The following is a 20,175-nucleotide window of genomic DNA, read 5'->3' as shown; positions in this document are numbered from 1 at the left end:
TGGTCTGGGAAACAGAAGTCCGGCCAATCCGGGCCTGCAGCCCATAACAGTTCGGCCTGAAGGGGCGCCCTCACCCAGTTTTGGGGTGGGGGGACGCTTGCTCGGTTTTCTTCAGCCCTGGTTGGCCCGTGTGCGGGACAGATGGGTTCTGGAAATCGTTCGATCTGGTTACAAGATCGAGTTTCTCTCTCGGCCGGAGAGCAGATTTTTTCCCTCAAATCTTCAACTGTCTCCAGAGCGCCTGCGGGATCTGCACCTGGCGGTGCGGGACCTGAGGGCTCAGGGAGTGGTGGTTCCGGTGCCTCATCGGGACAGGTTTCGGGGGTTTTATTCCAATCTGTTCACCGTGCCCAGAAAGGAGGGCAAGGTTCGTCCGATTCTGGACTTGAAGGCTCTGAACCGCTCTGTGCGGGTTCGCAAGTTCCGCATGGAATCCCTGCGGTCGGTGGTGGCTGCCCTGGTTCCGGGGGAATTCATGGCCTCCGTCGATTTGAAGGATGCGTACCTTCACATCCCCATATTCGAGGGTCATCAGAGGTACCTTCGATTTGCCATTGCGGAGGATCACTACCAGTTCGTGGCGTTGCCCTTTGGTCTCGCCTCGGCTCCGCGGGTCTTCACCAAGGTGCTTGCACCGGTTCTGGCATTATTGAGGGCCCAGGGCATTTCTGTCCTGGGGTATCTGGACGACATTCTGGTTTGGTCTGCGACCAGACAGGGTCTGGAGGAGGACCTGTCTGTCACAATGCAAACTCTGCAGGAGTTTGGTTGGACGATAAATGTTCCAAAGTCGACACTGAGTCCGTCGGTTCGTCTCCCCTATCTGGGAATGATACTGGACTCGGTGCAGGCGAAGGTCTTCCTGCCGGAAGACAAACTCAGGACTCTTCAGGAGGAAGTCAGGTTCCTCAGGGACGTTCCGAACTCGTCTCTGCGGACGTGTATGAGATGTCTGGGATTGATGGTCTCGGCCTTCGAGGCGATTCCTTTCGCACAGTTTCACACGCGGGGTCTCCAAGCGGAGATCCTGTCCAGGTGGGACGGGCGACCTCAATCTCTGGATCTTCAGATCTCGTTGAGTCATCGCACCAGGGAAAACCTTCTGTGGTGGCTCCAGTCCCCGTTGGTGTCCGGGGGCAAGTCGTTTCGTCCGATCTCGTGGACGGTAATCACCACGGATGCCAGCCTGTCGGGCTGGGGTGGAGTTCTGGGCGTTCTGTCCGCCCAGGGGACTTGGTCGGAGGGGGAGTCTTCCCTTCCGATCAACATTCTGGAATTGCGTGCGATAAGGCTCTGTCTTCATCGCTGGACGGACCGGCTGCAGGGTTGCCCGGTTCGGGTGCAGACGGACAATGCCACGGCGGTGGCCTACATCAACCACCAAGGGGGCACCAGGAGTGCCCGAGCGGCTCGAGAAGTGGCCGACATTCTGTCTTGGGCCGAGACTCATGTCCCGGCGATAACGGCGGTTCACATTCCGGGAGTGGAGAACTGGCAGGCGGACTATCTGAGTCGCCAGACCCTGGATCAGGGGGAATGGTCTCTCCATCCGGCTGTCTTCCAGACGTTGTGCGCGAGGTGGGGTCTTCCAGATGTGGACCTGTTCGCGTCTCGCCTCAACAACAAGGTGAAGAGGTTCGTGGCAAGGACGCGCGACCCTCGGGCAGACGCGTCGGACGCGTTAGTGGCCCCGTGGCATCAGTACAGGCTGATGTACGCGTTTCCACCGATTCAGTTGCTGTCCAGGTTCCTTTGCAGGTTACACTCGGAACGCAGCACGGTGATTCTTGTGGCACCGGAGTGGCCTCGCCGGTCCTGGTACGCAGACCTCGTGAATCTGGCGGTCGACGCCCCTTGGCGTCTGCCTCTTCGAGACGATCTACTGTCTCAAGGACCGATTTACCATCCTGCTTTACAGTCGCTGGCTTTGACGGCCTGGCTGTTGAGACCGAGGTCCTGAAGGAGAAGGGTCTCTCTCCAGAGGTCGTTCATACTTTGATCAACGCAAGGAAGTCTTCCTCGGGGAAGGTTTATTACCGTACTTGGAAGGCCTATTTTGCCTGGTGTGAGTCCAGGGGGTTTTCACCCCGCACGTACTCGGTTTCCCGTGTGCTGTCTTTCCTTCAGACGGGTGTCGATCAGCGTTTGGCGCTGGCTACGATAAAGGGTCAGGTGTCTGCGCTGGCCGTTCTGTTTCAACGTCCCGTGGCTTCCAACTCCTTGGTTGGCACTTTTATTCAGGGTGTGCGGCATCTGGTCCCTCCTAGGAGGGATCCTTTGCCCCCTTGGGACTTGAATCTCGTTCTATCTGTGTTACAACGTGCTCCTTTTGAACAGATCAGGGAGATCTCGTTGTCTATGTTGTCCAAAAAGGTCGCCTTTTTGGTGGCGATCACTTCGGCTCGCAGAGTGTCGGAACTGGCGGCTTTGTCCTGCCAGTCTCCGTACCTGGTTGTTCATTTGGATAAGGTGGTCTTGCGACCTAATCCTTCTTTTCTGCCGAAACGAGTTTCGGAATTCCATCTTAATGAGGATATTGTCTTGCCTTCGTTGTGCACGAAGCCTAAACATCCAAAGGAGGTGAGATTGCACTCTCTGGATGTTGTTCGGGCGATAAGGGTTTACCTTAAATCGACTGAGTCTTTTCGTAAGACGGACTCCTTGTTTGTTCTTCCAGAGGGTCCTCGGAAGGGCATGGCGGCTTCGGCCTCTACCATCGCCAAATGGATCAGGCAGACCATTGAACAGGCCTATGCTTTGCAAGGGAAGGTTCCCCCTGTGCCTGTGAAGGCGCACTCTACTAGATCTCTGAGTACGTCTTGGGCCTGTCGTCATGGGGCTTCTGTAGCCCAGGTGTGTAAGGCGGCGACTTGGTCGACCGTGCACACTTTCACGAAATTCTACAAAGTAGATGTTCAGGCATCGGCGGATGCTTCCTTTGGCCGCAAGGTTCTTAGTGCGGCTGTTCCCTAGGGTCCCTTGTTGGGGACTCCTGGCTGTTGGGATATCTTTTGTATCCCCTGGTTTTTTTGTCTTTTCCTGGGTTGTTGCTCCTGTTGAGCACTTATTTTTGCTGTTGCCCAGCTGGTTTCCTTCCTTTGGTTAGGTTCCTTTCTTTGATGTGGAGACTGCGTTGCCTTTCGGCGCGGATGCGTTTCCCACCCCTCATGTTTGCACTGCTTTGGGACGTCCCCATATGTGACGAATATGAAGAGGCGGCGACTGTCGGAGGACGTAAGAGAAAACGGAATTTTTGTAAAATCTTACCTGTAAAATTCCTTTCTCTGAGTCCTCCGACAGTCGCCGCCCCCGCCCCTCTTTTGGGGTTTGATTGTATACTCTACTGCTATTCCACTAAAACTGAGATATGGTTGCAGGAAGTAGGAGGGTATTGACTGAGGGGACCACCCCTTGAGGGTGGGATATGTTAAAGCTTTATTGTTAACATATTCTGTTGCCTAGCTACTCCTTCGGAGCAAAGTCTAATACCCTATATGTGACGAATATGAAGAGGCGGCGACTGTCGGAGGACTCAGAGAAAGGAATTTTACAGGTAAGATTTTACAAAAATTCCGTTTTGCACACAGCACCTCCCTGCCTGGCAGAGGGAGGAGACCTGATCTTTCTGTGCTGCTCCTCCTCATCCCCACACTTTAACTGGACAGTGAAAGGAGAAGCAGTACACTGATGAGCTTTTAGCTCTGTCTCTTTGTCCACTTAAGCTATCAGTATCTACCTCGCGGTCAGCTTTAAAATGTGTGTAAACAAAAATGTACTCCAGACAACCCTTGGCCCCTCATTCCCCTTGCTGACAGTCACTCTTCTCCAGTCTATCCTACCCTCCCCTGACGTACAGGACACCTCTGCTTGTCTCCTTGTGGACCACCCCTGGCTGACAGACGCATCCCACCCCCATGGACATCACCTATCTGACAGACATACTCCCCTTGTTGGTGCCCCTTTGCTGACTGACCTTTTTTTGTCATGTACCATTAGCCCCCCCCACCTGAGGGCTGACAGACCTTCTCCGCACACCCCCACCCTTGGGTCGATAAACATCCCTCTTAGCGTTATCCACAGCTAATAGTCACACCCTCCACTCGCACACCACTCCAGTCCCCGCACCCCGGCTGATACACATTCTTCTTGCTGACAGTCATCCCTTCACATGACCCACAGACGTTTTAACCTAGCTGATTCATCACCACTACATACCACTACATACACCCCTCTCCTTACCACCTCACCCTTCTCACCCCTGACAACAGTTGCGGATGCCCTGTAGAATGGCACAGGAAGCCAATAAAGAAAAGCTTGTGGTCACCAAACCATCTACACTGTACGCTTTATGCAAGTACACAGCTGTAGCACCCATCCCTGTTTCTAGTTCCTACCACACACTGTACACTCCTTTTCCCCACATACTTCTTTCTGTCATACCCAGCATTCTCTACTGCACTTATGGGCACTTACTGGTTATTAGCATACTCTGTGCACTTCTCCCATGAATAGTCTTTCTGCCCTTATACCCTCCGCACTCCTCGCCTGAGCATGCTTCTCAGTGTTATACTCTAAACACCCCCCTCTCCTGCAAATACTGCCCTGTGTTAAACCCTCCACATTTCTCTCCTGCACACACTTCCACTACTACTACTGAACCCCTTTCATGCACTTACTGGCCACTGTCCTACTCTCTAAACTCTTCTCTTGTACACACTGACTGCTTTTTTATCGTCCACGCTTCTCTCCAGCACATGCTGGCTGCTCTTGTATCCTTTACGCATTTCTCCTGCACATACTGCCTGCTGTCAAACCCTCCACACTCCTCTTATTGCAAATTTTGAGCACTGTCATGCCCTCCTCATTCCTGTCCTAAACATACTTCTTACGATCATACCCTACTCACTGCTCTATTAAGCATGCTACACGGTGTCATACTCTACACACTTCTTTATTTCACATACTTGTCATATGTCAATAAAGAAGTCTATGTCCTATGTCAAATCATTCGTAAACATTCCTCTATTACCCATACAACCTGCTGTCGTACCTTTCTGTATGCCTCTCCTGATCATGCTTTCCCATGTCATACCTTCCACACTCCTCCCCTGCCTGCTCTTCTACCCTCTGTACTCCTCTCCTGATCCTGCCTCCCCATATCACACCCTCCACATTCCTGCACATACTGCTTGGCATCATACTCTACACATTCCTCTCCTCCACATACAGCCCACTATCATACCCGCCACACTCCCCTTCTGCACATGCTGCCTACAGCCTTAACCTTGACACTCCTCTCCTTCACATTCTGCCTGCTATCATACCTCCAAACTCCTCTCTTGCACATACTGCCTGGTTTCATACTGTCCACACTCCGCTCCTGTACATACTGCCTGGTATCCTACTCTCCACACTCCTCTCCTGTACATACTGCCTGGTTTAAACTAGTGATCATCCAATATCGTTTTTTAATGCTGATACCGATATTTTGATCATCGGATATAGGCATCAGCCAATATCGGCCGATATTTTCGGGCATGTAAAAAATGTTTTATTGTTTTATTTATTTTTTGGTTCCAGGTACTCTTGAGGAGGGATCTGGGGGTCTAAAAGACCTCAAAGCCCTCCTCGGCACTGAAAAGCATTTAGAACGCCAAGTTTGGCTGTTTTGAATGCTGTAAATTTTTTGAATGTGGCGCCTAGTTTCCCCGGAAGTGATGTCATGACATCACTTCCTGGTTGTTTACATGGAGACCCGATCAGAGCTGAATGCGGCTTTGATCAGGTTTTCTGTTTGGTTGCCGTGCAGGTAGGATGCCCGGGTCTCCCGATGGGACAGGAGACCCGGTCGAGCCACGGAATGCGGTGGGAGACGTCCCCTCCCGCTCCTTGTAATGCCAGCCGAGCAGCTTCTCAGCCGCATCGGTTGTCATTACAAGACAGCCGACCGTCGGCTATGGACACCGGTACCGGGGTGATGCCTCTAGCTGCAGGCATCACTCCGGTACAGCACTTTCCTGAAATATCGGCAATATCAATAACCTCAGGGGCCGATTCCGATATATCAGGGAAAGTGCTTATTGGCCCCCTGATATATTTCTGGTGCCGATCCCTAGTTTAAACCCTCCACACTTCTCTCCTGTGCATTTTGCCTGGTTTCATACTCTCCATACTCCTCTGTTGTACATACTGCCTGGTGTCATACTATTCACACTACTCTAATGTCACTACTCTAATGTACATACTGCCTAGTTTCATACTCTCCACACTCCTCTCCTGTACATACAGCATGGTGTCATACTCTCCACACTCCTTTCCTGTCCCTACTGCCTGGTGTCATACTCTCCTGTACATACTGCCTGGTTTATACTCTCCACACTCCTCTCCTCTACATACTGCCTGGTGTCATACTCTCCACACTCCTCTCCTCTACATACTGCCTGGTGTCATACTCTCCACACTCCTCTCCTGTACATAATGTCTGGTGTCATACTCTCCACACTCCTCTCCTGTACATACTGCCTGGTGTCATACTCTCCAGACTACTCTCCTGTATGTACTGCCTGGTTTCATACTCTCCACACTGCTCCTCTGTACATACTGCCTGGTGTCATACTCTGCACACTCCTCTCCTGTACATACTGCCTGGTGTCATACTCTCCACACTTCTCTCCTGTACATACAGCATGGTGTCATACTCTCCAGACTACTCTCCCGTATGTACTGCCTGGTTTTATACTCTCCACACTACTCTCCTGTACATACTGCCTGGTGTCATACTCTCCACACTACTTTCCTGTACATACAGCATGGTGTCATACTCTCCACACTGCTCCCCTGTACATACTGCCTGGTGTCATACTCTCCACAGTACTCTCCTGTACATACTGCCTGGTGTCATACTTTGCACATCCTCTCCTGTACATACTGCCTGGTGTCATACTCTCCACAGTACTCTTCTGTACATAGTGCCTGATGTCATACTCTTCATACTCCTCTCCTGTACATACTTCCTGGGCCGCTCCAGTAGACGTCCAATGATGAAACGCATAGGGCGGAGTTTGTACGTCAACGTCACTTCCGGTTTTTGCAGTTGGTAGCCGTGGAACGCGGAAGTATCCCCAGTGCCCGGCGTCTGCATTTCTTACTGAAATTGATCAGCCTGAAATGTGAGTTTTGCTACACTTGATTTTCATTTAATGGTACATACTACACCATGGGGCTTTCTTTGTCTTGAGCACTCAGATTGGACCTGCATCCGGAGGATCCCCCTGAGGTTTGCACACCAAAAGATTGCACCCTGAGCCTTTACCTGCTGTGTGTGTGGAGATTATCACAGCCTGTACTCAATACTTTGTGCTCAGGGAAAAAAAAGGGTGAGTGCGACACCTAGTGCCTTTTCTTATGCACAGCACTTCTTGGCACTAGCCTCAGTGATTCTACCACCTTTTCCTTTTCCACCAGCACTGCTTTTTGCACAGTATCGATTAAAGTCCTAATTTTATGTTTATGGACAACACTTCATATTATTTTATTATTTTTCAATACCTGCACTATTATTGCACTTTTTGAATAATAAATCAGCACTTTGTACTTGATGTTTCACATTTATTTCTAGCACCTTAAGCACTTTCTGGGCACATATACATTATCAGCCCAAAAACAGATCCTGTCATTTGGCACTTGCACTTCATGATCACTTGAAATTTACTCTCACTTGGTTTTTAATTGTATTTATCACCAATATACACACACGGGATCTAGTGCAATACATTCTAAAAATACCAGGTTAGCGCCACTACCAATCCTTCCATACCCTTTATCTAGTTGACCCCTATCTTAGGGGTTGGTTGGTGGCAGCTTCATACCTGTACACAATTGTTTTTACACACCCCATAGCGCTGGTCAAATCCATTTTTTCCACTCCTCAGATCTTACCTATTACAGGCAGATTGCTTCATTCGGTGTAAAAAACAGGCATTTGGACAGCAGGATATATGCTGTTAAAAGTCTGTGCCTCCCTTCACCCAGAAATGCCTATTTCTCTTACGTCCTCCGACAGTCGCCACCCACTCACAAGTCTTCACCAATGGGTATTGACCTTTGCTCCGCAGGAGTAGCTAGGCAACAAGAATTGTTAATAACAAAAGCTTTTAGCATAGACACACCCCTAGGGGCTGTCCCCTCAGTCAATACCTCCCTGCACCAGCATTCCCAACTCAGTTTGATCTTGCCTAGCTTAGGAGTAGCAGGCTTTCCTGTGCTGGGGCTTCAGTCTCAGCCTTCTACCCTTTTTTGATTTTATTTCAAGTATTTTTCTTTCCTTTAACTAGCTGTTATTTTTTGTCAGCTTTAGTTTAGGGTTCTTCGGATGAAGATGTTCATGCGGAGCTGGGTCTCGGACTGGCCGCCCTGGATCTCAGGGCTGAGTGCCAGATGGATCCCCAGCCTGCCATCGAGCGTTCAGCTTAGGTTTGCCCTGGCACATTGAACGACCCATCCCTGTTCGCTGCAGGGATGCTGCCTGTGAGGTGGCTACCTCACTGGATGCCATGCTGCGGTCTATGGCTGCGATCCACAGGTGTCCTGGCTGCGGCACTCCCTGTCTGCCTTGATAGCGGTTTGTCGCTGGAGACGGCTCCCCACGCCATCCGGTACGGTAAGCACCTTCTGTGGGGGGACCTTCTGTGTGGGTGTCAGTCTGTGACTGTGTAGAACCCCCATGTCTGTGATTATGCGGGCTCCCTGTCAGATCCCTGTATGGATGCATTGCCTGTGGGCTGCGAGGGGGGGCCATCCTGCTCTGCTGTGAGTTCTACTCTGGATGCAGATATTGGTACAGACATGTGTTGTGCGGCGGCCGCTGCTGCGATCCGCTATTTTTTTGCATATATGCTGTCGCTGGCCCTGTCCCTGTACAGCGCCGTGTTTTGGCGCCATTCGCCGCCATTTTGGCGGGCCGCGATAGTTCGGGCACATGTCGGCGCCATTTTCCTGTAGCCTCATCCCTCAGCCGAGCGGCCATGTTTGCGGAGCCTTCATAGGCTATTTCAGTCAGCCAGCTATTGCATCACTTCCTCTTTCTCTGGGACAGCGATCGGTGGCAGCAGCCTGTTTGTGCTCTCTCCAGGTTTTTACCTTCTTTGTCCTGTCATTCCTTGCTCAGTGTCCTCTATCCCTGCGGGATCGGTGCATACAGTAGTGTACGGTGGGCTGCGCTCGCCGTGGTGTTAAAGGGCCAGTTCTCTTTTTTCCTTTCATTGCTGGGGCATGGATTCTCAGGATAGCAAGTTTCCCCCCGCCCTGGTGGGGGACCAGGGGGCTGCTGCACCCCCCGAGGGGGCTGATCTGGCCGCGGTAGTGGCGTCCTTAGTTTCTCAGGTGCAGATGCTGATGGCTGATCGATCCGCAAAAAGGGCAAGGTTGTCCATTTCCTCTGATTCAGAGGGCGACGTGGCTGCTGTGGCTGGCGTGCCCTTCTCGGGGTCTCGCTCATCTCTGGACCTTATGGGGTCTGAGGGGGAGGCGGAGGTGGAGGGGGTTGATGTTTCTCCCCCTGGCTCGCCTGAAGAGCTTGCACTCATGTATGAGCTGATTACCTCTATCAAGGAGACACTGCATCTAGAGGATGAGCCCACTCCTCCTGCTAGGGTGTCCTCTTTTGGAACGCAAAGAACCCGCAAATCAGCGCAGGTTTTTCCCTGCCCTGCGGAATTTCATCATACTGTTAATGAACAGTGGCGCAATTTAAAGAAGCCCTTTACTGTGCCAAGTAAGTTTAAACTGCTTTATCTGTTTGCGCCCTCCACCGACGAGCGTTGGTGTGTGGCGCCTCAGGTGGATCACGCGGTGGCCATTTTGAACAAGGCTACTGCGGTTCCTTCTGAGGATACCCCGGTTTTCCGGGACCCTACGGACAGGAGGCTGGAGTCTCCTGCCCGTCATGCCTATATGGTTGCTGGATCTATGCTGAAGCCTATTTTTGCTTCCATTATGGCGGCCCAGGCTGTTGCAGATTGGACGAAGGTGCTCAGGCGCACCCTGGTGGCTGATTCGGCTCCGCCTACCACGTTGGCTATGGTGGATTAGATCCATCAAGGTGTCATGTACTTGTGTGATGCGGACTTGAATTTAGCTCCCTTGGCTGAGCGCTTGTCCAGCGTGGCGATACTGAACCGTCGTCTGATATGGCTGAAAAGTTGGTCGGTCGACCAATCTTCTCGCAAGACGCTGGCGGATTTTCCCTACGCGGGATCTCGCCTTTTTGGCGAGGCTTTGGATACTCTGATTAAAGGAGTTATGGGGGGCAAGAGTACTCTCTTACCCCAGTCTCACAAGCATAAGTCCTTCCGTGGTAAACGGAATTCCTCGTTTAGGCCCTCTCAGGGGTCCTTTCGTGCCTTTCGGTCGCAAACCAAGGGCAAGCCCTTCAAAGGCCAGGGCTCTCAGAAGAAGCCGTGGGCAGGTAAGCAGAAGTCCGGCCAGTCCGGTTCGACTTCCCATGCCAATTCCGCCTGAAGGGGCGCCCTTACCCGTTTCTGGGGTGGGGGGGACGTCTGCGCAGTTTCCTACAACCTTGGCTGACCCACATTCAGGACAGATGGGTTCAGGAAATCGTTCGATCTGGTGACAAGGTCGAATTTCTCTCGGCCGGTGGGCAGATTTTTTCCCTCAAATCTTCAGCTTTCTCCGGAGCGCTTGCAGGATCTGCACCTGGCGGTGCGGGGCCAAGGGGTAATTGTTCCGGTGCCTCATCGGGACAGATTTCGGGGGTTTTACTCCAATCTGTTCACTGTGCCCAGAAAGGAGGGCAAGGTGCGTCCGATTCTGGACTTTAAAGCTCTGAACCGCTTTGTGCGGGTTCGCAAGTTCCGGCATGGAATCCCTGCGCTCAGTGGTGGCTGTCCTGAGTCCGGGGGAATTCATGGCCTCCATCGATCTGAAGGATGCGTACCTACACATCCCCATTTTCGAGGGTCACCAGAGGTACCTTCGATTCGCCATTGCGGAGGATCACTACCAATTCGTGGCGTTACCTTTCGGTCTCGCTTCGGCTCCGCGGGTTTTTACCAAGGTGCTGGCGCTGGTTCTGGCCCTGTTACGATCACAGGGCATTGCTGTCTTGGGGTATCTGGACGATATCCTGATAAGGTCAAATGCCAGTCGGAGCCTGGTGACCGACCTGTCCACCACGATGCGGACACTGCAGGAGTTCGCTTGGACCATAAACATTCCGAAGTCAACTCTGTGTCCTTCGGTTCGCCTTCCCTACCTGGCAATGATTCTGGACTCTGTCCAAGCGAAGGTCTTCCTACCGGAAGACAAGCTTCGGACACTTCAGGACGAGGTCAGGTCCCTCAGGGACAACCGGCACTCGTCTCTCCAGACATGCATGAGATGTCTAGGTTTAATGGTCTCGGCTTTCGAGGCGATCCCCTTTGCCCAGTTTCACACGCGGGGTCTCCAAGCGGAGATTCTTGCCGAGTGGGACGGGCGGCCGCAATCCCTGGATCTGTTGAGCCACAGCACCAGAAGAGATCTTCTGTGGTGGCTCCAGCTCCAGTCCCCGGCAGTGTCGGGGGGCAAGTCTTTTCGTCCATTATTGTGGACGGTGGTCACCACGGATGCCAGCCTGTCGGGCTGGGGTGGTGTTCTGGGCGTTTTGTCCGCCCAGGGAACTTGGTTGGAGGAGGAATCCTCCCTTCCGATCAACATTCTGGAATTGAGGGCGATAAAGCTTTGCCTTCTGGGATGGTCGGACCGGCTTCGGGGCCGTCCAGTTCGGGTTCAGACGGACAATGCCACCGCGGTGGCCTATATCAACCATCAAGGGGGCACCAGGAGTGCCCGGGCGGCTCGGGAAGTGGCCGACATTCTGTCTTGGGTCGAGACGCACGTCCCAGCGATAACGGCAGTTCACATACCGGGGGTGGAGAACTGGCAGGCGGACTATCTGAGTCGCCAGACCCTGGACCAGGGGGAATGGTCCCTTCACCCGGATGTCTTCCAGATGTTGTGCGCGAAGTGGGGTTCTCCAGATGTGGACGTCTCGTCTAAACAACAAGGTGGAAAGGTTCGTGGCAAGAACGTGCGATCCTCGGGCTGACGCCTCGGACGCGTTAGTGGCGCCCTGGCATCAGTATCGTCTGATGTATGCCTTTCCCCCGATTCAACTACTGTCCAGGCTGCTTCGCAGATTAGCCTCGGAACAGCATGCGGTGATTCTGGTGGCACCGGACTGGCCTCGCCGGTCTTGGTACGCAGACCTCGTAAATCTGGCAGTCGGCGCTCCGTGGCGCCTGCCGCTTCGGGAAGACCTTCTGTCTCAAGGGCCGATATTCCATCCTGCTTTACAGTCGCTGGCTTTAATGGCCTGGCTGTTGAAAGCCAGGTCCTGAAGGATAGGGGTCTCTCCCCTGAGGTCATTCCCACTTTGATCAAGGCTAGAAAAGCCTCTTCGGGAAAAATTTACTACCGTACTTGGAAAGCATACTTTGCCTGGTGTGAGTCCAGGGGGTATTCCCCTCGCTCATACTCGGTGTCGAGAGTGTTGGCTTTCCTCCAAACTGGAGTGGACCAGCGTTTGGCGCTGGCCACGATTAAGGGTCAGATTTCTGCGCTGGCCGTTCTCTTTCAACGCCCTGTGGCGTCTAATTCATTGATTAGCACCTTTGTTCAGGGGGTGCGACATTTGGCCCCTCCTAGGAGGGAACCTTTGCCTCCATGGGACTTGAACCTAGTTCTGTCCGTGTTACAACAGGCTCCCTTTGAAAAGATCAGGGAGATCTCGTTGTCTCTGTTGTCCAAAAAGGTTGCCTTTTTGGTGGCGATCACTTCGGCTCGCAGGGTGTCGGAGCTGGCGGCTTTGTCCTGCAGCTCTCCCTACTTGGTGCTTCACAAGGATAAGGTGGTCTTGCGACCTAACTCATCCTTTCTTCCGAAAAGGATCTCGGAGTTTCACCTTAATGAAGACATTGTCTTGCCTTCGCTCTGCGCGAAGCCTACGCATCCGAAGGAGGTTGCCTTGCATTCCTTGGATGTTGTCCGGGCTATCAGGGTTTACCTGTCGTCCACTAAATCTTTTCGCAAGTCGGATTCCCTCTTTGTCCTTCCTGAGGGGCCTCGGAAGGGCATGGCGGCGTCGGCTGCGACCATCGCCAAATGGATCAGACAGACCATTGAGCAAGCCTATGCCTTGAAGGGGAAGGTTCCTCCCTTCCCTGTGAAGGCGCACTCTACCAGATCTTTGAGTACGTCTTGGGCTTACCGTCATCAGGCTTCTGTGGCCCAGGTGTGTAAGGCGGCGACTTGGTCGTCCGTTCACACCTTCTCAAATTTTTATAAGGTGGATGTTCAGGCATCGGCCGATGCCTCCTTTGGCCGTAAAGTTCTCAGTGCGGCAATTTCTTAGGGACCCTTGTTTTTTTGGGCCCTTGGTTACTGGGGTGTTTTACCCCTGGGTTACTTGTTTTCCTGGGTTGTTGCTCCTGTTGAGCACGTTTTCCGGTTGCCCAGTTGGTTCTCTTACTATGGTAAGGTTCCTTTCTCTGATGTGGGTACTGCGTTGCCTTTTCTACGGTTGCGTCTCCCACCCCTCATGTCTACACTGCTTTGGGACATCCCATTGGTGAAGACTTGTGAGTGGGCGGCGACTGTCGGAGGACGTAAGAGAAAACGGAATTTTTGTAAAATCTTACCGTAAAATTCCTTTCTCTGAGTCCTCCGACAGTCGCCGCCCCCCGCTCCTCTTTTGGGGTTTTTGTGTACTCTTACTGCTATGCTACCAAACTGAGTTGGGAATGCTGGTGCAGGGAGGTATTGACTGAGGGGACAGCCCCTAGGGGTGTGTCTATGCTAAAAGCTTTTGTTATTAACAATTCTTGTTGCCTAGCTACTCCTGCGGAGCAAAGGTCAATACCCATTGGTGAAGACTTGTGAGTGGGCGGCGACTGTCGGAGGACTCAGAGAAAGGAATTTTACGGTAAGATTTTACAAAAATTCCGTTTTCTTTATGCTGTGTGAGCCAAACCCCCCTTGAGCCTGGGTCCTTAAAGAGTTCTTCAAAATTGTACTTTCCCCAACCTTGTGCATTATGAAACAGAAACTTTTGCTGGTGCATAAAAAAGTGTGGCTAAAATACTCCTACTCCAGTGCTGTTCTCCAAAGATTTACCACTTCTCAAACAGTGCTGGTTTACTTCTGACTTGAATGGCTCCCACCGTCATTTAACCATTTGCGGACCACCCGCCCACAATGTACAGCAGATAGGTGGCCAGCACAGGCAAAACACCGTACCTGTAGGTCACTGCCTGCTTCCAGGTTTAGGGCACACTCATGAGCACGCCCTCACCAGCACCCACTGTGATTACTCACAGCTGGAGCCAGTCATCAAGTCTTGGCCAATGATTCCCAATGGGACCTGCTGATTGGCGGTGTACATTTACAACCCAGAGCTCTGTGTTGATAATCAAATGCAAGGATGGGAAACTTAGAGATCTAGTAGTAAAAGCAGCACAATTTACCATAATACACATAGTAAAGGCACAAAGTTAAACCTTTGATCAAAGTAGACCCCTACTGAAGAAGTCGATCGCCCACAGCGCATAACGACACGTGTATAGGGGGCGGGGACTCCAGACGGACGTGACCCGGCAGCATACACAGGAACGTTTCCTGTGTCTCTCCCTGTTAGACTCAGTGCCTGCTTCAGCCTGCACAGCTCATGTGCAATACAATGTTTATCCTTTATGTTTTATTCTAATAAACTTTTACAACAGGGAATCATTAGATCTCCCTGGATCGGGAAGGCATAGCTGATCACTAGCCTCTGCAGTGCCCCTGGACTCCAAGATTTGGTGGCGTGACCCTGCACATCTCCCTAGGATATATAGCGTATATGACCCACTGGTGAGACACGGGTCAGAACCTGAGGTGAGAGGCCATCTGTCTTTGGTTGTGGGATCACGAGCACCAACATCATCTGTTTGAGCACTTGAGCACTTTATGAGTATTGAAGAGACTGTGTGATCTCATTTAACAACAGCGATATATATATATATATATATATATATATATATATATTTACCACTGTATGAGCACTTGAGCACTTTAGTGATTGTTGTATATATGGATTGATTTTTTCAAGGTTCCATGTCACTTGCACAGTATTTTATATTTTGTTGCATTTTTGCGTATTTGCACTATTCCTCATATATACACATGTATTAGAATTGATGTGTACTTATATGTTTTTGCTAGCACCTTATACTCATTGATTTGGTTATTTAGCTTGCATTAGCACATTTAGCACTTATTTATATACTAACAGGAACTTAGTTAACCACTTCAGCTCCTTATTAAAAAAAAAATGGCCTGGTCATGAAGAGGTAAAATTTGCCAGAGCTGAAGTGGTTAACTAACTTCCAGTTAGCACAGAATATCATGGACCCCTGGGAGTATGTCGTCAGGCCGGTCTGGGTTCTAAGTACTCATTAAATACACATCAGTACCTGATTATAGCAATGTCCACTAAATAATTGGAGTAAGGACTGGCCACTGCCGAAAGGGAACAAGGAAGGATCCATGATGCCAGTTGACCAGCTGGGAGCTTCAGGGAAGAAGGACTGCAATGAGGTGGGTGGATAAGTGTAGCTGTAATTTTAATTATTTGTAGATTAAAGGTAGCCATATACAGCTTGAGTCAAGCATCACTTTTGAGAATTGGACCCCAGTGGCCAATAATGAGCAGGTTTGACTGTTGGAAGCACTTTTTCACACCCAGAGATGTTCCCTGGAGAAGAAAGGAACAAATATGTCACTGTATTTTACAGGGCTATTACGAGAATACATTATGACGAGGTCTAGTGTGGCAGTGAATTTGAGGACAAGCAGATGTTTCACTGCCTATTATATAGCTTTATTTGCTGAGACATCTGCCTGTCTTTGCCAAGTCTAAGGGTGGCCATAGATGAGCAGTTCCCTGTCTAAAAGCAGCCTTGTGGAATCTTGTCTGTGGTGTCACCTGCCTCAGTTGTCAGATGACATTACAATATAGAGCACAAATGTAAAAACCTCGAAAGGATCCAGCAGATGTCAGAACATCTCTGTGTGCAGTTTCCACCACTCCCGATGCTCGGGAGACCTTGTTGTTGCTCTGTAGTCTACCTCTACACAGGCTGATTGTTCATAATTCATTTAAAAACCTGTCACTCCTACTTTGAAAAGCTAAGAAACCGCTTCAATATTGTATGTAAAAATTTCCATAGGCGATTCTTTAAAAATGTTTACAGGTTGCCAGTTTAGAGTTACAAAGGAGGTATAGTGCTAGAATTATTGCTCTCGTTATAACGTTTTTGGCGATATCTCACATGTGTTGTGTAACACCGTTTACATATGCAAGTGCGACCTAAATATGCGTTCACCTCTGTGCTCAAGCACGGGGGGACAGGGGTGCTTTACATTTTTTCTCTATTATTATTTATTTTATTTAAAAAAAATATTTTTACACTGTCCCTTTTTAGATTTTTTTTTGATCACTTCTCTCATAACAGCAATAAGCATGACAGTTCCTCTTTATGGAGACATCTTGCGCCTATAAGACCCCAGATCATTCATGTGCCCTTGAAAGCATGAGATAAAAACATTGATTTCATGCTTTGTTAAAAAAAAAAAAAAAAAGTCTTTGTTCAGGGTTTGACAAATTTGCTTTGAATCTAGGAGCCAGCTAAAAAAGTTAGGAGCCAGTTTTTTTAACAAAGCTTACGGGTGGAACAAATAACATGTTCCCGAAGGTGAATATATCCGTTAACCCTTTCACAGCTAGAGCTGTTTTTGCGTTTCTTGCACACAAAAATTATTTTAGGTCTGAAGATTACATACAACCCCCAAACATATATTTTCTGAAAGCAGACACCCAAGACCTAGAAAATAAAATAGTGGTAGTTCCAATTTTTTATGTCACACGATATTACTGCAAATATACACAATAAAATACCCAATGTTTTGGTAAAATATAGAAGCTGAGGTTGCAAAGAATAAATAGATACTCAACATGACAAACCTTAAACATGTCGGTACCCTGTATTAAACATAGGCAAAGCTTTAGAAGCCCCCCTATAGGTCATCAGTTTAGTGTTACAAAGGAGGTCTGGGGCTATAATTATTGCTCTCATTCCTGACGTGCGTGGCGATACGTAACATGTTTACAGAAAATTAAATTTTTGGGCATAGGCGCTCTGCTGCGTGCGTTTATGTTTGTATGTGCATATATGTGGGGGTAGTAGGCCTCAATTTATTTCTGTGAGTTTTTTGCCATGAGGTGCCATGTTGAACTTCCAGTGACCAGTATGAGAGAGTGAAAGTGATAACACCAAATTTAACACACCTGCTCCCCATTCACACCTAAAACCTTGTAACATTAAGGAGTCACATGACATTGGGGAGGGAAAATGGCTAATTGGGCCCAATTTGGACATTTTTACTTAGGGTGTACTCACTTTTGTTGCAGGCGGTTTAGACATTAATGGCTGTGGGTTGAGTTATTTTGAGGGGACAGCAAATTTACACTATTATACAAGCTGTACACTCACTACTTTACATTGTAGCAAAGCGTAATTTCTTCAGTGTTGTCACATGAAAAGATAATTTACAAAAATGTTAGGGGTGTACTCACTTTTGTGAGATACTGTATACATGATTTTGTGGCAGGTGGTAAAGTATGTCTAAAGGCAAAACCTTTTTCTTTTCTTTTTTTTGGGGTCGTTTTGGACAGAGTTAGGTTGAATTAGAACAGCTGTCAAGTTTTTATTGCTGTCTGTGTCCCCATTATGGAGATTTACCCTCTCTATTTGCCCTGTTTACCATTAGCTTTGAAAGTGAAAGTAAAAGAAAATCCCAAATTTTCAGTTGTCCCTGAACAGTATTAGAGGGAAAATCATGGGAATGCTAGTTCCAGTGACCTGGGGATCCTCAAAGGATTCTCTGAGTTTTCTGGGATTTCCTCTCATTTTCTGTTTTGACTATGGGACAGGAAGAGAAGGGAAATCTCCCCAATTGGACACAGATGGCAAAAAAACATAACATAGGTTATAACCTTACCCTACTCTATTCAAAATGAAAAAAATAAGTTTTGCCTACAGTTATACTTTAATAAAGGAATAATAGGAAATTTCTATTTTGTTCATTGACAGACACAGCTCCATATCTTCTTTGACCCGTGGGTTATGCTGCTCTTCCTAGGAGTAGGACACTAGGCGGTAAAAGGGTTAACAAAATTTAACAAAGCCTAACTACGCCCATGGGGCAGTCCCAGGAGGCATACTCCCACTTTCTGCTCTAGGATCTCAGTTTTTTTCTGCCTAGCCAAGAGTAAGGACCTAGCTCCTCGCTGGAATTTCTGGTCCTGGCATTTTTTTCCTTTTAAGCTGAATTTTTTTTCTTTTATTATTTTCTGTTCCTGTGAGAACTACAGTCAATTTGGTTCCTGTGAGAACTACAATCAACTGCAGAACTGGGCGACGGACTGGATATTCTAAATCCTTAAGGTCTCCCCAGTCTGGCCAGCGAGTGCGCGCAGGCCTCAGCTCCGCGCTAGGTCGGCCGCGACATAGTCCCACTGGACGGGGACTGGCCTGCGAGTGAAATTGGTCGCGGCCTGAGTCGCAGCGTACCTCTAGCCCACAACACCCCCCCCTCAGGGCCTCCTCCTTGGGATGGTGGGACCCTCGAGTTCCCTTCCATTCCCCCCCCAGCCCCTCTAACAGTCACGTGATCTTTTGGCCCCAACCTACCTCCCCTCCCCCAGGTGAGGTAGGAGTTGGCTTTGCCACTTGCTGCTGTAAGGAGGAGGGGGGGTTGGGGGGTGGATGTGGTTGTTGCTGACCGAGCTGTCTGGATTGCACACGGGGGTGTTTGAGCAAGTTTCCGGTCCCCTGGGGGTTAGTGACTGGGGCAGGGATGTTCTCTGGGCTCCCTGTGGGTGGTTATTGGGCTGGGGGGGAGCGGATGTCTCATCATCCGCGGGTCTGCGCCTCACGTGGCTGGATCGGGCCGAAAATTTAGTCCGCGGCTTCGCGTCCTGGCGGCTGTTCGAGTGGCTGACCAAGCTGATTATATAGCGAATGGTACTGCCGACGAATGCACACCTCACGAGGCTGCATCAGGCAAAATATTGAGGCCGTGACTGACCAAGTGCCTGGCCAGGCTGACCAAATGATGCCTGGCCAGACTGACTCAGTGCCTGGCGAGGCTGACCGAGTGCCTGGCCAGGCTGTCCAAGCTAACAGCTGCCGGCGGACTGGCAACAACTGAGTCATTCCGAAACTCGGATTCCCTATTTGTCCTTACGAATGGACCCTGTTAGGGGCTGGCCGCGTCTGCTGCGACCATTTCCAGTTGGATAGGCAGGCGGTAGTGCAGGCCTATTCCATTAAGGGTCAGGATCCTCCTTTCCCTGTTATAGCGCATTTTACATGGGCGCTTAGTGCCTCTTGGGACTTCCGTCATCAGGTATCAGTGGTGCAGGTTTGCAAGGCTGCCACCTGGTCATCCGCACATATTTTCACAAAATTTTATAAGGTTAAAGTCTTGGCATCTGCGAATGCCTCCTTTTGGCTGCAAGGGTTTGCAGGCTGCTGTTGGGAGAGGAATAGTCCTCTTTGAGGGTGTACTTTTTTGTCAGGTGAGCTCTATTTGTTCCTGGTTGAACTCCTGTTTCACCTGGTTGGCTACGTCTAGCCTTTGGGAAGTATATTTATTACTGTGTTCTTCCCACCCCTCATGTTGACACTGCTTTGGGACATCCCACGGGTCAAAAAAGATATGGAGCTGTGTCTGTCAATGAACGAAAGAGAAAACTGGATTTTTGTCTTACCGTAATATCCTTTTCTCTGATGTTCATTGATGTTCGCTCTGTGGAGTTGGGTTATGTATTCTTCTAACACTGTTAGTTACAAAACAGATCCTAGAGCAGGAAGTGGGAGTATTCCTCCTGGGAATGCCCCATGGGCGTAGTTAAGCTTTGTTAACTTTTGTTAACCCTTTTTCCGCCTAGTGTCCTACTCCTAAGTAGAGCAGCATAACCCACTGGTCATAGAAGATATGGAGCTGTGTCTGTCAATGAACATCAAAGAAAAGGATTTTACGGTAAGACAAAAATCCAGTTATTTTGCCAAGCAA

At 49.7% G+C, this 20,175-nt stretch overlaps 1 protein-coding gene across 1 annotated transcript in view; it reads left to right on the top strand.

Annotated features, from left to right (window-relative positions):
* Window positions 1-20,175, top strand: part of ARF3 (ARF GTPase 3) — a 75,375-nt gene that overhangs the window by 27,353 nt on the left and 27,847 nt on the right. The window lies entirely within an intron of this gene.

Source organism: Pelophylax lessonae (assembly GCF_965119305.1).
Source record: "Pelophylax lessonae genome assembly, chromosome: 2".
Lineage (NCBI taxonomy): Eukaryota > Metazoa > Chordata > Amphibia > Anura > Ranidae > Pelophylax > Pelophylax lessonae.
Note: the sequence above shows the minus strand (reverse complement) of the source record. Positions and strands in the feature narration are given on the sequence as shown.